Below are 23,831 nucleotides of genomic sequence, written 5' to 3'. Positions count from 1 at the left end.
TTAACTTTGAAATTTTTTCTAAAATAAATAATCATTCTTTTTCTCAACGTTTACCTAAATAACTTCAAAAAAATTTTAAAACAAAAATATTTTAAACAAAACAAGATCTTCAACAATTTTTAACAATATTTAATTAAATTTGTATACAATTTATGAATAAAATATAAAAATTAGCATTATATAGACATGTAAAAAATTTATCTTTTTTGTTGATCGTTCTTAGAACTAATTTTTCAATGATCTACTTCAAAACTCAAACTTTAAAGATGAAAAAGGATGAAAAAAAGTAAAATTGGGACGTTGAAATATCACGATTTATATTTAATCCTTTGAATAAGAAGCCCTTTAGGATCGAAATAGCCAATTTTTCAGGAAAGACAAAAGGTACTTTTGTGAAATAGTTTCTCGATAAAAGAAATGAAACTCATGAAAAAGTTTTCAAAGAGAGGTCAATTCTTATTTATATGTTGTTAGTATCATGGCTTGGAATGTAAAATGTAATCATACAAAGCTTAAAAGGATGAATTTTATTTCGAAGAATTGTTAAAAAAATCTAAAAATAATTGGGTTAAAGCGCTTAAAATCCGAATTTTTAACTACAAGTTGCTAATTAATATAATTTTACGCTACACTTACATCAGAATATCAAGAAAAGCTATTTCTTTGTTTACTTTTTATGATAATTTTTTTTTCTCTCAGTGTAAAGAAATTAATAATTAATAATTAATAATCTATACTAATAAATGGAAAGCCGGTTTTTTTGTCCGATTATACTGCGAAAACTACTGAACCGATCGGAATAATACTTAGACCATAAGATGCAGCGTGTTTCGAAGAAGGTTTTCGTATATGATATGTTGGTGATTACTTATCCGGAAGCTATATTTTTTTGACTTAGAAATAATGAATTTTTATTGTAACTAAATTTATTCTATTCGATTGTCATTTATTTAGAATAAATTTTTTAATTCTATTGGTTATGTTTTTATGCTAGGCAGATTTCTTCACTTTATGAGACCTGCAATTTCCTTAACTGAAACTTTCAATGTTCATTACAAATTTTTTTTTCATATCAATTATTATTAATTTTTGTAAGAAAGACACGGGAATGTTATAATGATTGCACATTAAAAGTTACAATGAATATTAGCTAGAATAATTAGATGGATAAAAGGTGGATGCCAATTCGATAGAATTGGTAATCTGTGCAAGTCAAAACAATACTCTAATTAAATTTCAAGTCTAGATCTAAAAATGCAAATCTATAAAGCGCCTAGCGGAGCGGGCGAGTAACAGCTAGTTAATGATAATTAATAATTAATAATAATTTCTTAAATTAAAAATTTGATTCAAAATGATCAAATTTTTCTCTTGAATCGAATTAATTTTTTCATCAGCATCGAAAATGTCAAAATAAATTAACAAATTATTATTATTGTGAAAATTTTGATAAAATAATAATATAATATATTTGACATTCAATTTTGGCAGGGTATAACTTAGACCTCAATAGATTTAACAACATATTTAGAAGGTCGGGAACCTAGATTGAAGAATATGTTAGGTTCTATAGAGCGAAAATATTTGAAAGCGTAAAAATAAATGGTTAAGCGATGACAAAGCAGAACGAGGACATGAAAAGCGATTGAAAGTACTAAATTAGATATAACTGGGTGTTGGGTGTTGGATGTTGGATGTTGGATGTAAGATGTGGGCTCCTGGCTCAGTATTAAAGTAGTTGATGTACGTTCCAAGTTGAGCTTGCACTCGACCCCTTCTACATAATTGATAACACATCGGACCCCTGTCTCCATCCCGCAACTAAGTGAAATTCTTGTAAAGTTTAATTTAATTATATGACTTCCAGCGAGGCGATTAATCGCCTGCCGAAACGTTTCCGATAGCCGAACCCCGTTTGTCTTACGTTACGGAAGTCATATATTGATTCTTGCCTTAGAAACTTAGAGAGTAGAGCGTCGATGTCTTTACCGACGCCCCCGCCGTACCCTCGCTGGCATTCACTTTAAAGCTTTGTTACCAAGTTTAGTCTTTACTTGTTCGCTTCAGCAATAGCCCCTCTTTCTTCTACTTCTCTCTTCATTGCAGCTCTCGATTTTCATTTTTTTTTTTTTTTTTTTTTTTTTTCATCATCATCCTCACTTTAGTTTCTTATTCTTACTTTTTACTCTTGTCATAAAGATCTTTCTCCATTTTAAAAAGTTGAATCTAGGAAATATACTATTCTGACAAACTACCCAACGACTTTTTAATGACACTTACTATATACTTTTCATACTTCATTTACTTTAGTATTTCAACATCTCTGAACAGATAATAGTAATAATAATGACTCCTCGAAAGCGAGATTCAATTAATTACTTTTTGTTTGAGTTTACTTCTTTTGACGGAATAAGTTTTGGAAAATTCAATATTAGAAAGCAATAACAGCTAAAAGAGAATCCGGCAGAGGAAAAATTTTTCATTATTGTGCAAAAAGAAATTAGACAAATAATTTATTGAATTCAAGAGATTTTTTTTCTTTATCCCTCACAGAAGAAAAATTTCTTGACTGGAGAACAAAATTGTTGGCTCAAGAAAATTTGTCGGATGCCTGAAGGTAGACCGAAGTAAAAATTTTTCTTTAAATTCTATTCTTGGTGGAAGTCATTTTTTCTTAATTCAAATTATCATAAATACTTGATACAATAAATTTTTATATTTGATCAAGATTTTTAGATACTTTAGGAAGCAGCGCCACCTGCTTCAGCTGAGAAGAAAATTTTCTCACCTTGAGAAAATTTTTCTCGAGAGTATTTGATACCCTTTTTATATTATTTTAGCGTGCAATTATACATATTGAATGAAAAAAAATGATGGAATAGTATTAGATCTTCCCATTTGACATGTGAATCAATAAAAGTATTAAGAAAATTATCTTCTATCTTTATATTTAATTTTTTGGAACAAGAGAGAAATTTTCTCAAGACAAGAAAATTTACTTCTGTCAAGAACTAAATTTTTTGAAGCAAGAGGCTGAATTTTCTCAAAACAACAAGATTTTCTTGACTCAAATAAATTTTCTTGGATCAAGATACGTTTTTCTTTAAATTCTATCCTTGGTGGAAGTCATTTTTTCTTAATTTTATCATAAATACTTGATACAATAAATTTTTATATTTGATCAAGATTTTTAGATACTTTAGGGAAGCAGCGCCACTTACTTCAGCTGAGAAAAAAATTTTTTCACCTTGAAAAAATTTTTCTCGAGAATATTTGATACCCTTTTTATATTATTTTAGCGTGCAATTATACATATTGAATGAAAAAAAATGATGGAATAGTATTAGATCTTCCCATTTGACATGTGAATCAATAAAAGTATTAAGAAAATTATCTTCTATCTTTATATTTAATTTTTTGGAACAAGAGAGAAATTTTCTCAAGACAAGAAAATTTACTTCTGTCAAGAACTAAATTTTTTGAAGCAAGAGGCTGAATTTTCTCAAAACAACAAGATTTTCTTGACTTAAATAAATTTTCTTGGATCAAGATCCGTCTTTCTTAAAGCAAGACAATTAATTTATTTGAAATAAGTGAAATTTCTTATCAAAAAACAATTTTTTTTTGCTCAAGAAAATAATTAGGAAGAAAAATATTCTCTTGGCTAAAGTGAAATAAAATTTCCAATAATCAAAAACAAAGATTGAAAATTTACAAAAATAATAGGACCAACTCCCCAGATGCCGAATGCTCCTGTCGCATATACTTAACTGCTGCACAAAGAGTTTCGCAACGAAAACAGGACGAACATAGTCACTTCGGAGCGTGTACAGATATATAGAAGTATACAAGTATGTAGAAGTAGATTTAGATGTAGATGTAGACGTGGATGATGGTGTAGATATAGATACACACTAAAAGTAGAAGTAGACAAGGTACTCTCAAGGGAACCGAAGGACTCATGACGTTACGGTTCGACAGGCATGAGCCGCCAGCCGTGCTCTTTCCGCATCCTTGAGCTCCCACGCCACGCTTACTGGCAGTTTCGTTCGTACTCAGCTACGTAAATGCTTACTTTGCTTCCTCTACACTCTATACACTCCTTCAATTGCTTGTAGGCTTGTGCACTCTTATTCTATATATTCTATACAGAAACACGTATCAATGTACACACTACATACAACTCCGGTGCATGTAAGTCATGTAAGTACACAGATTTACGCCGTAGTTGGTGCATGCACCGCAAGCCTTATTGAATTCGCGGAGGAAAATTCTCGGAAGATGTAACCCTCGGAAAAAATATAAATAAGAGAGGAAAAATTTTATATACCAAAACAAAAACAAAATAATAATAAATAAAAGCAAGAACACGAAACTACAGGCTTTTTTAAGCAAGAAGACACGTAACGAATGAAAGCGAGAAATCCAGTTAGTTCACAAGGACTTTACCGCTTGAAAGGAGGACAATCACCGCGTACTCACCCGAGACCTATACACCGGGTACTAACTTTTTTTTATTTTATTTTTCCTACTCTCATTGCTTGCTGCAAGTTGTAACCATTGTCAGAGATTTCTTTTATAGCTTATTCTTCTTTATATATATACGAGTGTATGTATGTATATATATATATATATATATATATATATATATTTTTATAACTCACGTATACTTGAGTTTAATACTCATAAATGGGAAAAAAATTATAGCTTAAATAAAATCTTAGCTGAAAAAAAAAAAAAAAATAAAGGAAAAAAATTAATTATCGATACATTTATCTCTTCTTTTTCTACGACCCGTATGTTTGATAGAAGACAAGTTTTAAAAGAATCTTTACGGAAAATTTTTACAACCATTGTCGCGGGAATTCATGTTTTTCCTTATAGAGCTGACATCAAGACAAAGAAGTGAACAAGAAGAATACGCGATATTGATTTGGCTTTTTTTTTTTTCTTTTTTTGATTCAAAGGGAAGAAAAGTCTTTGAGAATTAATGTGATTGAAAGTATTGATTTTAGATTTTTTATATAATTATATCTGTTTTTTTAAATTGGATTGAAATTTTAATGAGATCTTATTGCACTTTTTTTGGTTAGAATATGAAATGATTTTGAAAAATTAGTAATTAGCGTCAATTCTCGTGTCTATAAGACAGTATTTACTTATCTTTTCCTTTATATTAAAATTACAACATTGTAAAATCTATAAACCGTCTTTAAAAAATCTTAAAAAAGTCTTTAAAAAATCTTAAAATAGTCTTGAAAAAATTATTAAAAAATTTTCAGGATATTTTAAGATGATATCACAGTGACAGCTCCAGAAAATTATTATGGAGCGTCTTTAAATTGTCTTAAAATGATCTTAAATTAGTCTTAAAAAAATCTTGAAGAGAAATTTAGAGGCTAGTTTAAGATGAGCTAACAGCGACAGAGCCCCGGAACATTGAAACGGAACGTCTTAAAATTGTCGGATAATAATTTTTTAACAATTTTAAATTCAATTTAAAAAGATCTTACTCAAAAATATTGCAGTTAGAAAGTCGTAAAATCGTCTAAAAAATGTCGAAAAATTAATTTTCACAACAAATTCGAAAACCAAATTTTCAAAAATTTGCTCTCGGAAATATTTTTTAAGCGTCTTAAAAGAGTCATGGTTTGTGTCATGTTTAAGATCTTAAACAAACGACAATTTAAAGACGATTTTTTTTACAAGGGCTGTAGCTGAGTGTATTTTTGTTAAGTAATTTTGTTGATTATGCGCTTATATAAATTACGTTTTAATAGCACTTCATACTGTTAACACTGTATTGCTGTATAAATAGTCAAAATGACCGTGTTAATGGCTAACGCTGTTGGGTCTATGTATAAGAAATAAATAAATAAATCAGCAAAAAAATATTTTTACAGGTCGAATTAGGAAAGTTATTTATGAGTTATAAATATAAACTGATCATAAAAAAAGATTTTGCACGGCTCATATAATGCGAAGCATCAGAGTAGTTTACGATCGAAGTATTTTTAGAATTTCTAATGCTAATATATGAGCCTGAAACATGTATTAAGAAATCAAATAAACACACAAAAGTTATTTGACAGTAATTTTTTTTTGTCAAATACTTCCATATGATGGTTTAGTTCGAAAACTAAAAGTTTACTATCAGAAAGGAGAAATTGTAACTTTACACCCTGTAAACTTGAATTTAATGCAAAAACTTACAAACTTGTAAACTTATATGAAGAATTTGTAATAGTACTTGAAATGTTCTGAAATCATTGAAACGTTACTTAAATTCAAAAGAGAAGTTAAATAAAAAGTGTAATAATATTATGATGGTTAATTAATGAGAAAGAGAAAGTGTTCGTTTAATTAAAACAAAGTTTATTTTAATTTTATTTTTTTCCACCAGCCTATTAAACTATTTTTTTAAAAATTCATTATTCAGCCTTCGCAAACTTATATCAGCTTCTATGTAACTGTTGAGCACAAATTTATTTCATTTTCCGGATTCTCTGTAGATGCAGAAAGCCGACGACAGTTCCGGTCGTTCCTTTGTTTTCATTTCAACATCCGGGTAGGAAACTTGACAGAGAGTACAGTATAGCATGAGAAAAAGATATTATCATAGGATTTTGTTTGCTCAACATTTGTTTATACGCGAGTATATACAGAGTCGCTCTGAGGGTGGAGAGTAAGTGAAATGAGGATGGTAATAAAAAAAGCTCTCTTTTTTTCTCGAATATGTTTGACATTTACTTTTAATTTACTGGAAAAGAAACAAGGTCAAAAATGACGTGATCAGTCAAGTATAGCCTTTTTAAAATATTTACGAGAGTAAAACAATTATTTATTGTAATTTGTAATTTTTTCTGCAAATGTGTATATCAATTAAAACATTAGATGAAACAAAAATTGACTTAGTAGTTGATTAAATTCCAAAATTATTGTCAGATAAATTCCTTAAGTATATCAGAGAATCATTTTTATTTTACAAATTAATACTTTAAGTTTAACTCTCTTGTAGGGAGACAATTCAGCGATCATGCGCCTCCTGTTGGATATTTTAAAAAACTATCTTTGGTCGAAAAATTAACTATAGACTTATATAACCATATCAGTCCTGATTTTTAACGGAATATTTATCCACTTCCAATTATTAATGACCAATTATTAATTATTATTCAATTATTAAATATAGCTGTTACTCGCCCGCTCCGCTGGGCGCTTTATAGAATTGCATTTGTAGATCTAGACTTGAAATTTAATCAGAGTATTGTTTTGACTTGCACAGATTTCCAATTCTATCGAATTGGCATCCACCTTTTATCCATGTAATTATTCAAGCTAATATTCATTGTAACTTTCAATGTGCAATCATTATAACATTCCCGTGTCGTTCTTACAAAAATTAATAATAATTGATAAGAAAAAAAAAATTTGTAATGAGCATTGAAAGTTTCAGTTAAAGAAATTGCAGGTCTCATAAGTGAAGAAATCTGCCTAGTATATAAACATAAACAATAGAATTAAAAAATTTATTTTAAACAAATGACAATCGAATAGAATAAATTTAGTTACAATAAAAATTTATTATTTCTAAGTCAAAAAAATATAGGCTCGGGATAAGTAATCACCAACATATCATATACGAAAGCCTTCTTCGAAACACGCTGCATCTTATGGTATAAGTATTATTCCGATCGGTTCAGTAGTTTTCGCAGTATAACCGGATAAAAAAACCGACTCGCCCTTTGCAAAGGTAAAGGGCGCATATTTTTTTTTTTATTGCCAATCGAGTATATTTTTTTTAAAAAAGAAAATATATCTAAAAAACGCTATTTGGCCAAACCTGAAATGGAAGGTACACAGTAAAAAATTTTGCGTCATTGCGACAAAAAACTTAGTGTTAAAAATTTTTGTGTTAAATATTTAACACTTTTATGTGTAAATTTAACACTTATTCTGTTAAATCAACACAAAAAAGTGTTAAATATTTTGCATAAAAATTTTTAACACAAAATTTTTTAACGCAATGACGCAAAATTTTTTACTGTGTAGATTTCACTGAATGATATCCTTGATTAAATAACGTATATAAGTCGGTTGTACTACACATTGCCTGAAAATAGTTCAATTGCAATCTTAACTTTGAAAAAATAACTAAAAATCGTCAAAATGTCAATATTATAAACGTCGAATTATTCATTTTAAGAAATAGTTATTATAAAATTTGGATTCTGGATGCTTGGTCATGATGAAACAGCTGTTCTATGAACGGCACCAGTAATTATATTCAATAGGGCGATTAAAACGGAAAATTTCAAAATATTTGAATATTATCCGTCATTTTGATTTTTTTTATTACTTAATTTTTACGTGATTTGTCTGATTGATTTATTTGTTATATGTTTATATCAAACTTTGTATATGAGGCTGTTATTTGAGTATAACTTTTCTTGTGAAAACATTATAAAACATTTGGTATAAAAATACAATTTTTTTTATGCGCCCTTTTACCTTTAAGTAGTACTTTTTTTAAAGGTGAAAGGGCGTATGTCGAGATACGCCCTTTCAACTTTAGGATACCAACTTTTTTTTTTTTTTCACAGATTTTTACGTTTCAGACAATTTCGAACCGAATGACAAAAAAACATTTTTTTATACGCCCTTTCAGCATAAATCCCTATTAACCCTTAGCTATAAGTCCTTTTACCTTTAAGCACGCGAATTGTTTCTTAACAAAAAATTTTATATTAGAAAAACAATATCATAAATTATGTATAAATATTTTTGTGTGGCATTTTCTTATGAAAGTTAGAATCTTATTGATAAGCTGAAAGAAAAATTGAACAGTCTGCAAAAGTTTTTTCTTCGATAATAAATTTCCAAATTTAGTCTGAAAAATCGAAGCAAGGTGTCAAAGTACTTTAAAGGAATAATGAGATAGAGTCTATACAGTTTTGAAATAAAACAGTATTAAGAATAAAAAAGTTATCCTATTTCACCTGGTTTTCTTTACACAAATAAATCTTGTGAAGAAAAGACTCACGCGAGTCTGAAGACACCATAATCGCGAGCTCAACTCAAAAAGGATTTCCAAAAGGCAGATCTCTTTATAAACTTTAGGGACGAAATTTATGTTTCTATCTTTTTATTTTTATTTTATTTTATTTTATCTTTTCAGCCTCTTCATCACTATAACTTTTTGTAGCATACATCACGCGTCTTCTTTCAAATGAACCAAATGAAATGAGTCAGTGGAACTGGGGAAGGGGCTTAAGGATATCACCAGCTCAAGTGGAATTTCAAAGAAAGAAAAAGAAGAAAATACAATGACAATGGCTGTTATTTTATGGATGACAAGTGCAGAGTTTATGGCAGTGGAACTGCTGGAGTTAGTTGCGTAATCAAAGATCGAAGCGCGAGTGAATTCCAAGATGGTGATAGCGGAGCAAAATACACGTAGAAAGCGCATATGACGTAAAGTGCAGGTAGGTGGAAGAATAGACGAGTGCATGGACCCTGGTGGATGGAGTTTGTGTATTTAAAAGAGGATAGAGGCTATATCTATCGGGCGATGAGATCGAAGCACGTTCTGAACTAGTTGAGACGAAACGATTGCGGAGGAGGTCTCGGGAAACTCTTCGCCTTAATTCGATTGGGGTCATCGCACCAATGGGCTAAGACGAGGCAGCGCTGAATGGAAGCGCGGGATAAGGAAAGGAACAAGTGTGCATTACATCTTCACTGAATCCCATGGGAGAGAGTCAGAGTGCAAACGCGAGTAGAACTGATTCGAATTGAGGTCTTGCTGAAATGATGCCATGTTATTCGTCCCGGGGAGATAACTTTGCTGTGTCTATATTTACTATATATATTTTTCTAGTCGTGGATTTCAAATTAACTTGATATCTGTTTGATATCCTCAAAAATTGCTATTACCCTTAATGCCAATCATTCTCATTGTCCTTTGTCTCAATTTATTTACTTTTTTATCGATTATTATTGTTTAAAATTGTAATTTTTTTATCTGGAAAAAATGTAGAATTTTCTTGAAAGTACAATAATGTATTTTTAGTTATTTACTTTTCAGGTCAACGAAAATGTTTAATGATTTTGTGTATGCTTTAAAAATTAACTTATTAAATAAGTAAAGATATCAAATCAAATCAATTACATTATTCGACCGTCAAATAGTACCTTTATTTAACCCTTTCCAAGTGAGGATAGAGCCAATAAAATTCCGTTGTAAGGCTGTATGAGTGAAAATTTATCTGTGGTAGTGTATACACTGATAGAAGGATTTAGTACGGAGTACTTAACTGATTTAATAACAAAATTTTTATTCATTTATTTGGGAGAAACAAATATTTTGTACCCATCAATATTATTTATTACAGTTTAATAAATGATTTCTTTATATGAACTAAGCCTTATTACATGGAAATAAATATTTAGTTCCACCAAATAATATTTAGTAACAGGTACTAAATATTTCTTTGGCAAGTATTGTCAGTAGATGGCTATGCTCTAATTCCAATGTTTATGTGATACATAACCCATTCACTAACTTAAATTATTTTATTCAGCTCGATTTTGGGAGATTTATTAAACCTTTAAAAACACTCATACTCACAATAAATGTCTTTTATTTATGTCTTTTCTCAGTGGAGTTTAGTTTACATTTTTTAATTTGTCTATTATTGATATGTTAAAAACTTGTTTAACTTTAAATTTTATAAATGTCTCAAACAAAAAAATATAATTTAATAAGATTCTTTTCTTTATAATACCTTATATTTTTACTTAAAATTATTTATTTTAAGTTAAAAAGTTAGGTTACACACTAAAATTAGTTGAAAAATTAATTTCTTCGATACCAATAAGCGATTTATTGAGTAGCAATAAATAATTTGTTAAACACTACTAAATATTTATTTAGTGGAACTAAATGAGCTTTAATAAATGATTTAGTACCTATTACTAAATATTTGGTAATGAAAGATTTGTTACTAAATCACTTAGTATCTGTTACTAAATCTTATTAAATAGAACTAAATCCTTCTATCAGTGTACAAACGAACCCTTCTACCCTCTCTAGAAAACAGACTATAGCACTCTAATTTTAAGAAAAAGACGTACGATTCAAATCAAAAGTAGGGATTCAAGGTCGACCGGGAAAGGGTTGAACTCTTCACGATATAAAATGTACCATAATTTATTAATTTATCAGAAATATTGCAAAAAGCAAGAATTATTCAATTTTCTTATCTAGATTATTTTTATTCTCCTTTAAATTTTCATGCAGTTGAACAACTCCCTCTTTTGATCGTGTTATCCATTGACTATCACGTTTATCAAAGTTTTTTTCATACGTGGTACCATAAGGAAACAAAAATGCTGGCTTGAACTACCCGTCTGCTTCAAGCTAAAAGCTGGAATCAAAGACATGCGTGTTTATATCGGCTGAATGACTAGTAACAGAGAATTAGCTTTTCAATTGGGTAAAAATTGCTTGAAAAGTCCATTTATGACATCTACCTCATTACTGATTAAGTTTCTCCTCTTGCTTTGGCTGTAATTCTCAAAGCAAGAAAACTTTGTCCACTGGCTAATATCTCTCCAGTAACTTATTCTCTGTATGAATGTATAATTTACTTTAATAACCTTACAATCCCTAAGAAGATTACTTCACCATTGAATTTTTAAATTTACACTTAGAGGCTCACAAATGGCTTATTATTGGCTTATTAAATATAAATGTTAATCAGGAAACTTTGCAGTTTGATAATAGACAAAGAACGCCCAATATAGAAGGTGAGTTCTTGCTTAATTATAGTCATAAAAATTAAATTAATAATTAATGATTACGACTTTTGCTGTTTTGATTAAAATTTCCCTTTACTTCTCGAGATTTTACCTAAAAATCTAATCGCAAAACCTTTTTCATTGGGTCAAACAATGAATGGCTACTCGGAAAATGATATACCTTGTTGATTTATTTACAAATTCGAAAAAAAATGCTTGTGGACGTTAATCTGAACGTTTAGCGAATAAAAATAAAGAGAAAGGGTGTCCTGACTGCGGCGACGCTCGTTGTTTGACTTGGCCCGGGATCCAACGGCGCTAATGAGACTCGACTATACTACCACTCCACTCTCGGGGGTTCTAGGCGTGTTCGTTGGCCAGCGGTCTGTGGACTTCCGCAATCGTAACTCTACCACTGCGTTGATTTTCGAACGGATTAACCTCGTCTGCAAGTTACGCTCAGGATAACGACTCTTGGAAAATTTGTCACGCATTTTTATTTAATTGATGGCAACCTACTGCAATGATGACAAGTATGTCAAAGTACTGTGAAAAAATTTTTTTTATTATTTATATTACATTTTTTAAAACTTTTAAAGCTAAAAATACTAAAAATTTTTGTTCCACTCTTTTTTACGCTCTTAAACACCTCACCTCTTTTTATTTAATTTAATTTAATCAACTCTTTAACTAAGTTTTGTTTAAAATAATATAAAAATTGATTGACCCATTTTTTATAAAATTTATAAAAAGTAACAATTTATTTTTTATTCTCATTTATAACCTTATACAGCTGTGTATGACTGGATTAACTTCAATCAGACTATGTCAGAAAATTTTTTTCCTGGATTAATTAATGTCCCCTTTTTTGAGTTATATTTCAAGGATCCCATAATAAAATTGAGATGAAATGTATGTGAAACCAATTTATTCGTAATGTGATTGGTTGAAAATATTTATTCTCATTCTGATTGGTTGAAAACGAATATAATATACATAAACGACACATAAATATATCATGAAAATAAATATGAGGCGCGGCTTGCGCGCGCAAATTAAATTCTAGTATCCCATAATAAAATTGAGATGAAATGTATGTGAAACCAATCTATTCGTGATGTGATTGGTCGAAAATAATTATTCTCATTCTAATTGGTTGAAAGTGAATATAATATACATAAACGACACACAAATATATCATGACAATAAATATGAGGCGCGTGGTTGCGCGCGTAAATTAAATTCTAGTAAATATAAAATCCCATAATAAAATTGAGATGAAATGTATGTGAAACCAATTTATTCGTGATGTGATTGGTTGAAAATATTTATTCTCATTCTGATTGGTTGAAAGTGAATATAATATACATAAACTACACATAAATATATCATGACCATAAATATGAGGCGCGCGCTTGCGCGCGCAAATTTGGATTCTAGTCATATTAAAAATTGAATGGTGAACCTTATTTAAACTTTGAAATTTGTTAAAATCCTTTAATACAATGATTTCTTTAAAGTAGATTAAAAATTATTTTTTCACATGACACAGTTAATAACGAAGTAAAAATGTCCAAGGTATGGAATATTATGGAATTAATAGATTAATAAAGTGAATTTTTTGATCATGAATTTTGTATCCTGACTGCTTTTTATAACCAGAAAGGAAAATTAATTGACTGGAGAACAAAATTCTTGGCTCAAGAAAATTTTTCGGGTGCCTGAAGGAAGACCGAAGTTGTGTTGGCCGAAGTAAAAATTTTTCTTTGAATTCTATTCTTGGTGAAAGTCATTTTTTCTTAATTCAAATTATCATAAGTACTTGATACAATAAATTTATAGCTATACTAATAATAGTATAATAATTTATATATGTATACTAATAAATGGATAGCCGGTTTTATTGTCCGGTTATACTGCGAAAACTACTGAACCGATCGGAATAATACTTATACCATAAGATGCAACGTGTTTCGGAGAAGGTTTTAGTAAATGATATGTTGGTGATTACTTATCCGGAAGCTATATTTTTTTGACTTAGAAATAATGAATTTTTATTGTAACTAAATTTATTCTATTCGATTGTCATTTGTTTAAAATAAATTTTTTAATTCTATTTGTTATGTTTATATACTAGGCAGATTTCTTCACTTATGAGACCTGCAATTTCTTTAACTGAAACTTTCAATGCTCATTACAAATTTTTTTTTCATATCAATTATTATTAATTTTTGTAAGAAAGACACGGGAATGTTATAATGACTGCACATTGAAAGTTACAATGAATATTAGCTAGAATAATTACATGGATTAAAGGTGAATGCCAATTCCATAGAATTTGGAATCTGTGCAAGTCGAAACAATACTCTAATTAAATTTCAAGTCTAGATCTAAAAATGCAATTCTATAAAGCGCCCAGCGGAGCGGGCGAGTAACAGCTAGTTATAAATACTTGATACAATAAATTTTTATATTTGATCAAGATTTTTAGATTCTTTAGGGAAGCAGCGCCAACTACTTCAGCTGAGAAAAAAATTTTCTCACCTTGAGAAAATTTTTCTCGAGAATATTTGATACCCATTTTATATTATTTTAGCGTGCAATTATACATATTGAATGAAAAAAAAAGATGAAATAGTATTTGATCTTCCCATTTGACATGTTAATAAATAAAAATATTAATGAAAATTTACTTCTATCTTTATATTTAATTTTTTGGAGCAAGAGAGAAATTTTCTCAGGACAAGAAAATTTACTTCTATCAAGAACTGAATTTTTTGGAGCTCGAGGCTGAATTTTCTCAAAACAAAAAGATTTTTTTGACTTAAATAAATTTTCTTGGATCAAGATACGTTTTTCTTTAAATTCTATTCTTGGTGAAAGTCATTTTTTCTTAATTCAAATTATCATAAATACTTGATACAATAAATTTTTATATTTGATCAAAATTTTTAGATACTCTAGGGAAGCAGCGCCACCTACTTTAGCTGAGAAAAAAATTTTCTCACCTTGAGAAAATTTTTCTCGAGAATATTTGATACCCAGTTTATATTATTTTAGCGTGCAATTGTACATATTGAATAAAAAAAAATGATGAAATAGTATTTGATCTTCCCATTTGACATATTAATCAATAAAAATATTAATGAAAATTAATTTCTATCTTTATATTTAATTTTTTGGAGCAAGAGAGAAATTTTCTCAGGACAAGAAAATTTACTTCTATCAAGAACTAAATTTTTTGGAGCTCGAGGCTGAATTTTCTCAAAACAACAAGATTTTCTTGACTTAAATAAATTTTCTTGGATCAAGATACGTATTTCTTAAAGCAAGAGAATTAATTTAGTTGGAATAAGTAAAATTTCTTGTCAAAAAAAAGTTTTTTTCGCTCAAGAAAATAATTAGGAAGAAAAATATTTTCTTGGCTCAAGTGAACCTTTTTTTTTTGTGTACTCGCGAATCGACTGAAAAGAAATGAGCTGCTCTGGTGAAATTAAAACAACTATTCAACATTAAATTTGAAATTCATAGTTCAAGTGTACCTAAGAATTAATGGCATCTGTTTGACACGTTAGTAAGCAACTAAACCGAGTATTTATAAACGGGTATATATGCACAAACACATAATAATATTTAAATAAGTGTTAAGCTTGCACCGGAAATGTGTTTATAAATTTAACGAAAGGATGAGTGGGCACTAATGTATACGAGCTAATGTTATTGGCAGGCTAATACGTACGATAATCGTAGAGTACATATAGTCATGGGACGCGTGAACGCTCATTGCCTAATGGGTCATGCGGTCCAACGAGTCACGCGCAGTTCAACCACTCTATTGCCACCTGGAAACGACGATTATGCAGTTTCTCGCTATGTTTGCTACCTGAAAATTATCTGATATTACTGTTACTGCGCTATATTCACTACTAAAGTATATAACCGCTAGAAAAGGAGGGAAGTTAAATGTCCACTACAACTTTTCTTCCAAATTGTTTAAATGGACACTATTATTTCGAACGACCACTGAGTTTTAATAAAGTCCTTTGAAGTAAGAAGGTGAGTATTAGAAATTTTAACGGAAAATTTTTTAATAAAATGATTGCTCTGCAGTGAAAAATTGTTCATTTTGTAGAAAAAAAAAAAATTATGTTAAATATTCAACCCGAGATAATTAAATTACATCATCTATGATACGTAATTTTGGAATTCCAAATTATTGGAATGAGGAATTTTATTAATTCTAGTATTACTAGCAACTTTGCAGTCACTATGTGACTGCTGTGACTTTTGTGAACTATAAATAAATAAAATTTTGCTTTGATAAATAATGACATTTGTTAAATTGCACTGTACTTTCTTAACTATCAATGTTTTTAAAGATATAAGATCGTTCTGATGTTACACTCATCAAGAGCTTTCATTTGAGTACCCACATGCATTTTTGATATATTTTTCATATATACATATATATAAAATACCTAAATATATGAAAAATTGATGTGGGTACTCAAATGAAAGGTCTTGATGAGTATAACATCAGAATGAGCTTATTTCTTTAAAAATGTCAAGAGTTCACAAGATACAAGGTCATTTCTTAATTGATAATTTATTTAATAGATGTTTCTATAACTAATTTTTGTAATATTTTTCAAAATATTCAAAAATTTTGTATTATTTTCTCGGTTCAAAAAATTTTTTTCAAATCAAATTAATTTTTTTTCACTGTAATTACTTTTCTCAAGTAGTTTTTTTTCAAAAAAAAAAAAAAAACGCTAAAAAGTAAAAAAAAAAACAGATGCATTTGAAGCTACGAGTCTTTTTTTTCTCAGTTTTATCGTTCAGTCTTCCCTTCCTCTTTCACTGCATACACCTACATACGTGGAGACACGTATCGATACAGACTGGAGCAACCAACGGATGAAATTTGTTGATTTACATGAAACAATATTTTAATCCTTTTTTATGCTCGTGTAGACATAAGTGACAGACCTAAAATATATTTGAGTTGAAAGGATATGTAAATAACTATCTGTCTAGCTGTCTGTTTGTCTGTTTAGATGTGTTCAGGAGTCATGCCTTACTTCCAAGTCTGACATGCATAAGACACTACTACTAAGGTTACAACCGGTATTCACGCTCTTAGCAAGAGAGCACAATTGTTCTGGTTGTAAAGATTTAAGAGTCATACTCTTTTTACTTTTTTTTTTTAATTTTTCTTCTTTTAGTCGTAGAATTATTAATGCGAGAGGTGGATTGTTGAGCTTAAAAGCGTTTCTAGTAATGTCAAGGCAAAAATAATTTGTTTAACTTAAAATTTTTTGTCCAGACATGTCCTCTAACTTTTTTACATATTTCAGTTTCAATAGGTATAATAATTTTTAATGCATCGTACATTACGAGTTAAATGAGGGAAACTCGGTAGAATGAAACACTATTTCCAAGATATTATTTTCTTCTTTTATTTTAGTTTATTTTCGTCGGGTAAAATGGGTCAAGTCGGCTACCGAGATGGAACGGACATTATATTCATTTTTTGCTGTTTGAAAAAGTGTTGACTATTGTTAACAATAAAGTTTCAAAGAAAGAATGAAAGACTCAAGAGCTCAATGGTCAGACTTTTAAGCATTTTTCATCCCGTCAAAATTATGATAAAAATATTTGTCTGCTTTTGGTAAATATCTGCGCAAGGAATTATTTTAACAGTTCGTTAGATAGAAAAAAAAATTATTTATTTTTATTATTAAAAAAATTATTTTTAAATTATCAAGCCAAATTTACTTTAAAATTTTTAAGGACTTCTATTTTTGAAGGAAATATTTAAGAATGCATCGAATGCCGCAACTGATGAATATTTATCATGAATTCTACCGATTTAACAAATCTAAATTAGTAATCACTGATAGGATGAGATAAAGAACATTTTAAATAACTAGATAATTTAATTAATCATCTTTAAATAAGGTCACACGAGTTTAGGTAAAATTATAAAACGTTTTATCTTTCTATGTAAAATTTATTGTGATGTTAAATTTAAAAGTAACATTTTGACAGAATATCTATAAAAATAATATACTATTTTTTATTTTTAATTGGTTTAATGAAATTACACATATTAATAATGTTGGATTTGAACGTTTATAAAAGGTCAAATTTATTTCGTATTTATTTTTTTCCATCATTGTAATGAATAAGTAATCACGTAAAATAGAATATATTTCTGTATCTCAATTTCAATTTAATTACCGACCTAGTTTTGGGATAGATTAATTTTTGAATAATTGGCTGTTTTTTATTTTTAAAAATATATTTCTAGAATCACGTTCTCAACAGAAATAAAATTTAATTTATAACTAAAAATAAATGATAATAATCTAAGTAAATAAATATTATATATCCACTAAGATAAACAAATTAAATGGTTTAAATAATCTCGTAAAAAATAATTGTTATATTGCAAATTTTTTAGGATTATTTGAAGAATTTTGCCGAATCAAATGAATTTTCCAAGTTTGAGCTTTAAAACTTACATGCAGATAAATAATTAATTATTGTATTTTTTAAATTTAAAAATAATCCATCAGTTCGTCTCTTAAACAATTTTTTTCAAAATTACGTTTTGTAATCGACATTATTATTTATTATTATTCACCAATACTGTGCTCATATTAAAATTTGGACAAAATTTTCACTTTGACTTTTTCATTTTGACTTTTTTAAAATTTTTTTTAATTTTCATTATTTTTCAGTGAACCTTATAATGTAATTCTGCGATTATTTAATTTAATTTACTGATTGTTATTAATTATTTAATAAATGGTCTTTGGCCGCCGTCTCCTCCGTAATGTTAGTCACAAAATTGTAAATTAATCAAAAGGTATTGTACCTAAGTCCACAATCTATTTTGTAACTAAACAAGTATTTATAAAAATTATATATTATGTATCAAATGTAAAATTATGTTACGTCGAAAACGCAACTAATATTTAATTATTTTTATCCTAGCCGTTAGGCTCATAGATAAGGATCTGAAGCTTATGGGAAGAGGTTGAAGTTATAGTATAAGAAAAATTAATTCAATTTAATAAATAAAATATAAAATTTTAATACAAAGATTTGAATTATTAAAACAAACATAAAAATCTTAATTAAGGACTTACTTAAATATCATTGTTACCGTTTCTTTACATAATTTAAATTTATTTCACTAACAATTTCTTTTTGAATTTGACGCGTGGTTTCATTGAAACTTACAAAAACTTTTTCGATGTTAACACTAGGACGTCAGGACAACGAGAGCGATACGACGACAGTTTTCCGGGTTTTTTTTATATATATATTTTATTGATTCTTACTATTTTTCCAGTAACATTTAACAATTATAATCAGTTTATAAATCTTTAATTAATAATTCCTGGTCCATCGTTGGGCTTTAACTTATTTTAGATTTCTATATAAATTGATGTTAACAGTATGTATATGTATTTATTTGATATTTGTGACTACTTAGGGAAAAGTGGGTAAAAAACCCTATTTAGGTTTCGTTATGTTGTGGTTAACTTAATTCGACTTCTTATAAACTATGTTTATCTTACATCTATTTACAATATTTACATTTTTTATAGGCAGATTTCTATGATTATTAATTAATAGCTGTTGAGGTAGTTTGTGTTTAGGGTATTAGGGTATTTTCTCAGACTCAAATCCCTTAATGTAGTCGGGCCCAACTAAATGTGGGAATTTTCCGAGTCGTAGTTAGATAAGAAAACTATTTTTTTATTTGCTCGGGTCATAAAATTATTATTTACTGTTCGACCCAGATAAACCGATAAATATTTTTAAAATAATTTCTTTAAAAAAAAAAAATAGTAAGGTAAAGTTTAAGTTAAAGCCCCAATTATTGACGCTATAAGAGACAAAGTTATGATTTCATTTTTTTTAAGCAATCAAATATAAATATCGATGAATTTTGTTTGTGGTAATGTCTTCAGTAATGTTTTAACTAATCAATTTCTTTTTTTAAAATGATAATCAGTGATATTTACTAATTAATTTTAAATAATTAAATATATGATCCGGATACACCAATTATTGACGGGTTAAAAAACTGATTGATCTAATTATTGACGTACCGTAACCCCAATTATTGACGCCCCTACTGCACATGCGTCGAATCATTTGGTTATATTGTTATTTAAATATCAAAAACTTGATATAAAGTAATCAATATTATTAAAGTTAATTAATAATAATTTCTATGAATGAATAATTATTATGAAAAATATAACAATTTATTTAAAAACTCATTTAACACTAAAACACGCCGAGTTATTTGACAGTTAAAAGCCTTGAATATAATCGCGTATATAACGTATTTTATACTTAAAAAAAAGGCGTCATAGCGCTGTCGACTGGCTGTCAATATGGGATTCACTATAAAAATTATGAACTAGTTATTGACTCCCATTATTTAAATATCATAAAGCATACAATTAATTTCGATTATTTAATTTTATAAATATTTCATATATTGTTAATTAAAAAAAAAATAGATCATATAATTACATGAAAAAATTAATTTAAACTCGGCAGTTAAAAAAAATACTTTTCTAACCAAAGTTGTTAAGAAAATAGACGCTCGTAAGCTGATTTGATGAACTGGTGCAAACTTTATTTTTTTTTAATAATTAATATTTAATATTTTGAACTGAATGTGATTTTTTCAATTTTTTAATTAATTAGAATTTAATAAAAATCTATTTGATCGTTATTCTTATTACAGATAATTTAATATATTTAAAAATAATTTAGGGTGTCAATATTTAGACCCCCGTCAATAATTGGGGCTTTTACCTTATCTAGAATTCTACAGAAAAAAAATTTAATAATAAAAGTAAATGTATGTAATTAGTTGTAAAAACATAAAATTATCGATGAATAATTAAATTCTATTTGTTATAAAATAAAAATGTCGAACGTTGAGTCCGACATAACAATTATGTGACCTTATCATTGTCTTTTGGCAATTGGGTCTTTTCCAACGAAATAAATACATAAATAAATCCCTAAAAGTCTTTAAAAAAATTGTAAATTACAATATAATATATTCTTCAATAATGCAGTTATATATCACTCGAGTTTTCACTATCGTAGTATTAATAAGCACATAAATGTGATATGATTTAGGGGATTATTGTCAAAAGCCCGTTCCATAAATAATAATACTGTCAAACGTACATTGAGACAAATGTCCTCTTTAGTAATGTTTTACTGGCTTAAAAATTTCTTTTTAAATATGCTTTCCTGGTTATCTCCACTCCGATAACCCAAATATCGTCGGACGTAGGATGTGGTCGGCAAAACTAACGCTAACGTTAACGCGAACGCGGAAACCTCTGGTAACGGCAGGCCAATAAAACAACTAAACGATAAATCGTGATGGTCGTGCGCGAACGTCGTCGAGCGACGCAATAATGGGTGCCTCGTCGACAGGATCCCTATCCCCTGGCCTACGGGGCTTATTCTACAGCTACAACATAAATATAAAGGGTTATTTTTTACGTAAAAGCGACAACCGACAAGCTAAACAGCAAACGAGCAACCAGCTCAAGAGAAAATAATAATTAGTCAGTCAATCAATTAGTTTCTCCATTAATATATTTTCCCGCCTTTAATTGAATTCACAACTCATTAATAAATAAGATAATATCGCGACGTTTTCTCTTTAATTTATGTTTATTTATTCAGAATAACTCAAGTTTATAATTAAAATAATTATAATATTAAATTAAATGACCAAGTTACGAACTCTCTAATTTTTAACGTTCACTATTGATTTTGTTCAGTAATAATAATTATTATTATTATTAATAAAATTGAACGATATTATACTCTTACTTACCTCTTTCGAATGGAAATGAATATAAAGACTGGAAGTATATATTTATTTCGATTTAATCGAATCGTTAGAGTTGTATTTATTGGAATGGCCGATTAAGATAAAATCCATGGACGTTACTCGCGATCTTTAAGCGTTATAGAAAAATGGTTAGTACTGCGATCAGGAAAAAATATCGGCTCTGTTTTCCACTCCGAATAGTGACATTAGTTATCCAGTAAGACACCGAGTACTTATTCTAGACTTGTTCATATTGATATCCTTTGCAATGTCTTTATCTTTTTTCTATTTTTATATGAGAAGCGGATAATTGACATATTTTCTTCGTTAAATTTTCTAAATTCAGCTTTTAATAACGGGATTTATTTTCCGCTACAGCAGTGTTTAATTCTAGTGACAGGGAATAGAATGAATGCCAGGAGAGTTATTTTATACTAACATTTCATACTGTCAAAAATAAATTAGATAATGTTATTCCATTAGACAAAAATAAATCGCTAAAGCAGAACAATTTTAACAGTATAGCTAACGAGTTAATGTTTTCTAGACCATATTGGGCTTTATATAAAAATATTTTCAGCGACAAATCCACAGAAAAAAAGGTTCACAAGCCCAGAAAATATTTTTCTTCCTAATTATTTTCTTAAGCAAAAAAAAAAATTTTTTTTTGACAAGAAATTTCACTTATTTCAACAAAATTAATTGTCTTATTTTAAGAAATGCCTATCTTGATCCAAGAAAATTTATTTAAGTCAAGAAAATCTTGTTGTTTTGAGAAAATTCAGCCTCGAAGCTCCAAAAAATTTAGTTCTTGATAGAAGTAAATTTTCTTGTCTTGAGAAAATTTCTCTCTTGCTTCAAAAAATTAAATATAAATATAAAAGTAAATTTTCATTAATATTTTTATTGATTAACAGTCAAGTGGGAAGATCAAATAATTTCATGATTTTTTTTCATTCAACATGTATAATTGCACGATAAAATAATATAAAATAGGTATCAAATATTCTCGAGAAAAATTTTCTCAAGGTGAGAAAATTTGTTTCTCAGCTGAAGTAGGTGGCGCTGCTTCCCTGAAGTATCTAAAAATCTCGATCAAATATAAAAATTTATTGTATCAAGTATTTATGATAATTGAAATTTAGAAAAAATTACTTCCACCAAGAATAGAATTTCTTGAAAAATTTTTACTTCAGCCAACACAACTTCGGTCTTTCTTCAGGCACCTGAAAATTTTTTTAAGCCAAGAATTTTGTTCTCCAGTCAAGAAATTATTCTTTCTGTGTGCTAAAAAATTTTTAGACTACTTTCAGATTTTTTAAAGACTATTTAAAAACGCTCCATAATAATGTTCCTATTTTAATCCTTGGTCTAAAATCTTGATTCCGAATACGAAAAATGTTTTTTTTTTTTAGTACGTATATGTAAATAATGTGTACCTATAAAAATGTAAAAGTATTTTGGTTTAAAAAAAGCAACTTGGCATGCACGATTTTACGCTGAATCGCACCCTCGAGCTCGAGGATCGAACAAACTATTCTCTTTGATGTATAAATGTTCACTGAGTCGAAAAGGTTTTTCTCAGGAAAAACAGGGTGCATCCGAAAAATTCAAATAGATACACAAAATAAATGAGATAATAAAACAAATGAGAAACTGGTTATTCGTATATTAATCCGGTTTTTTTTAGAGTAAGCCGCTTACGGAAGGCGACACAATAAAATTTATTATTTATTTGTTCATTTGTGCCAGGAGACCAAAAATTAATTAATCAATCCGGCTTTGTAACTTTGTCCCGATTTAAATACAAATACAAAATACACCAGTTAATAATTTATTTATTTATTATTGGCACTACTTTTTTTGACAGATTCATCGTCGTAATAACTAATGAGAAATATATGGAATCAGTGTAGGTGTGAAATGTGTATAGTACGTTATGGAAACGCTTCAATCCTCGACTGTCAACGGTATTGGCATCATGTGAAACTATCCATCATATTTTCAATGAACATGCCAACGGTTCTGACATACATAAAGGATTACCGACAGTATTGCAGATCTGTCGTGGCTCAATCACTCGTTAATGATCCTTCATCCATTAATAAAGGTCACAATTTTACGCATTATCTTT

General features: G+C 28.6%; 1 long non-coding RNA gene across 1 annotated transcript; it reads left to right on the top strand.

Annotated features, from left to right (window-relative positions):
* Nucleotides 1–8,525: 8,525 nt before the first annotated feature.
* LOC123259614 lies at nucleotides 8,526–22,591 on the top strand. The gene is made up of 3 exons (XR_006508288.1): nucleotides 8,526–8,724; nucleotides 9,760–9,766; nucleotides 22,582–22,591. It is a non-coding gene; the product is annotated as an uncharacterized LOC123259614 (long non-coding RNA).
* The last annotated feature ends 1,240 nt before the right edge of the window (nucleotides 22,592–23,831 follow it).

This window comes from Cotesia glomerata, linkage group LG2 (genome assembly GCF_020080835.1).
Source record: "Cotesia glomerata isolate CgM1 linkage group LG2, MPM_Cglom_v2.3, whole genome shotgun sequence".
Classification (NCBI taxonomy): domain Eukaryota; kingdom Metazoa; phylum Arthropoda; class Insecta; order Hymenoptera; family Braconidae; genus Cotesia; species Cotesia glomerata.
This window is presented reverse-complemented; position numbering and strand designations above follow the sequence as displayed.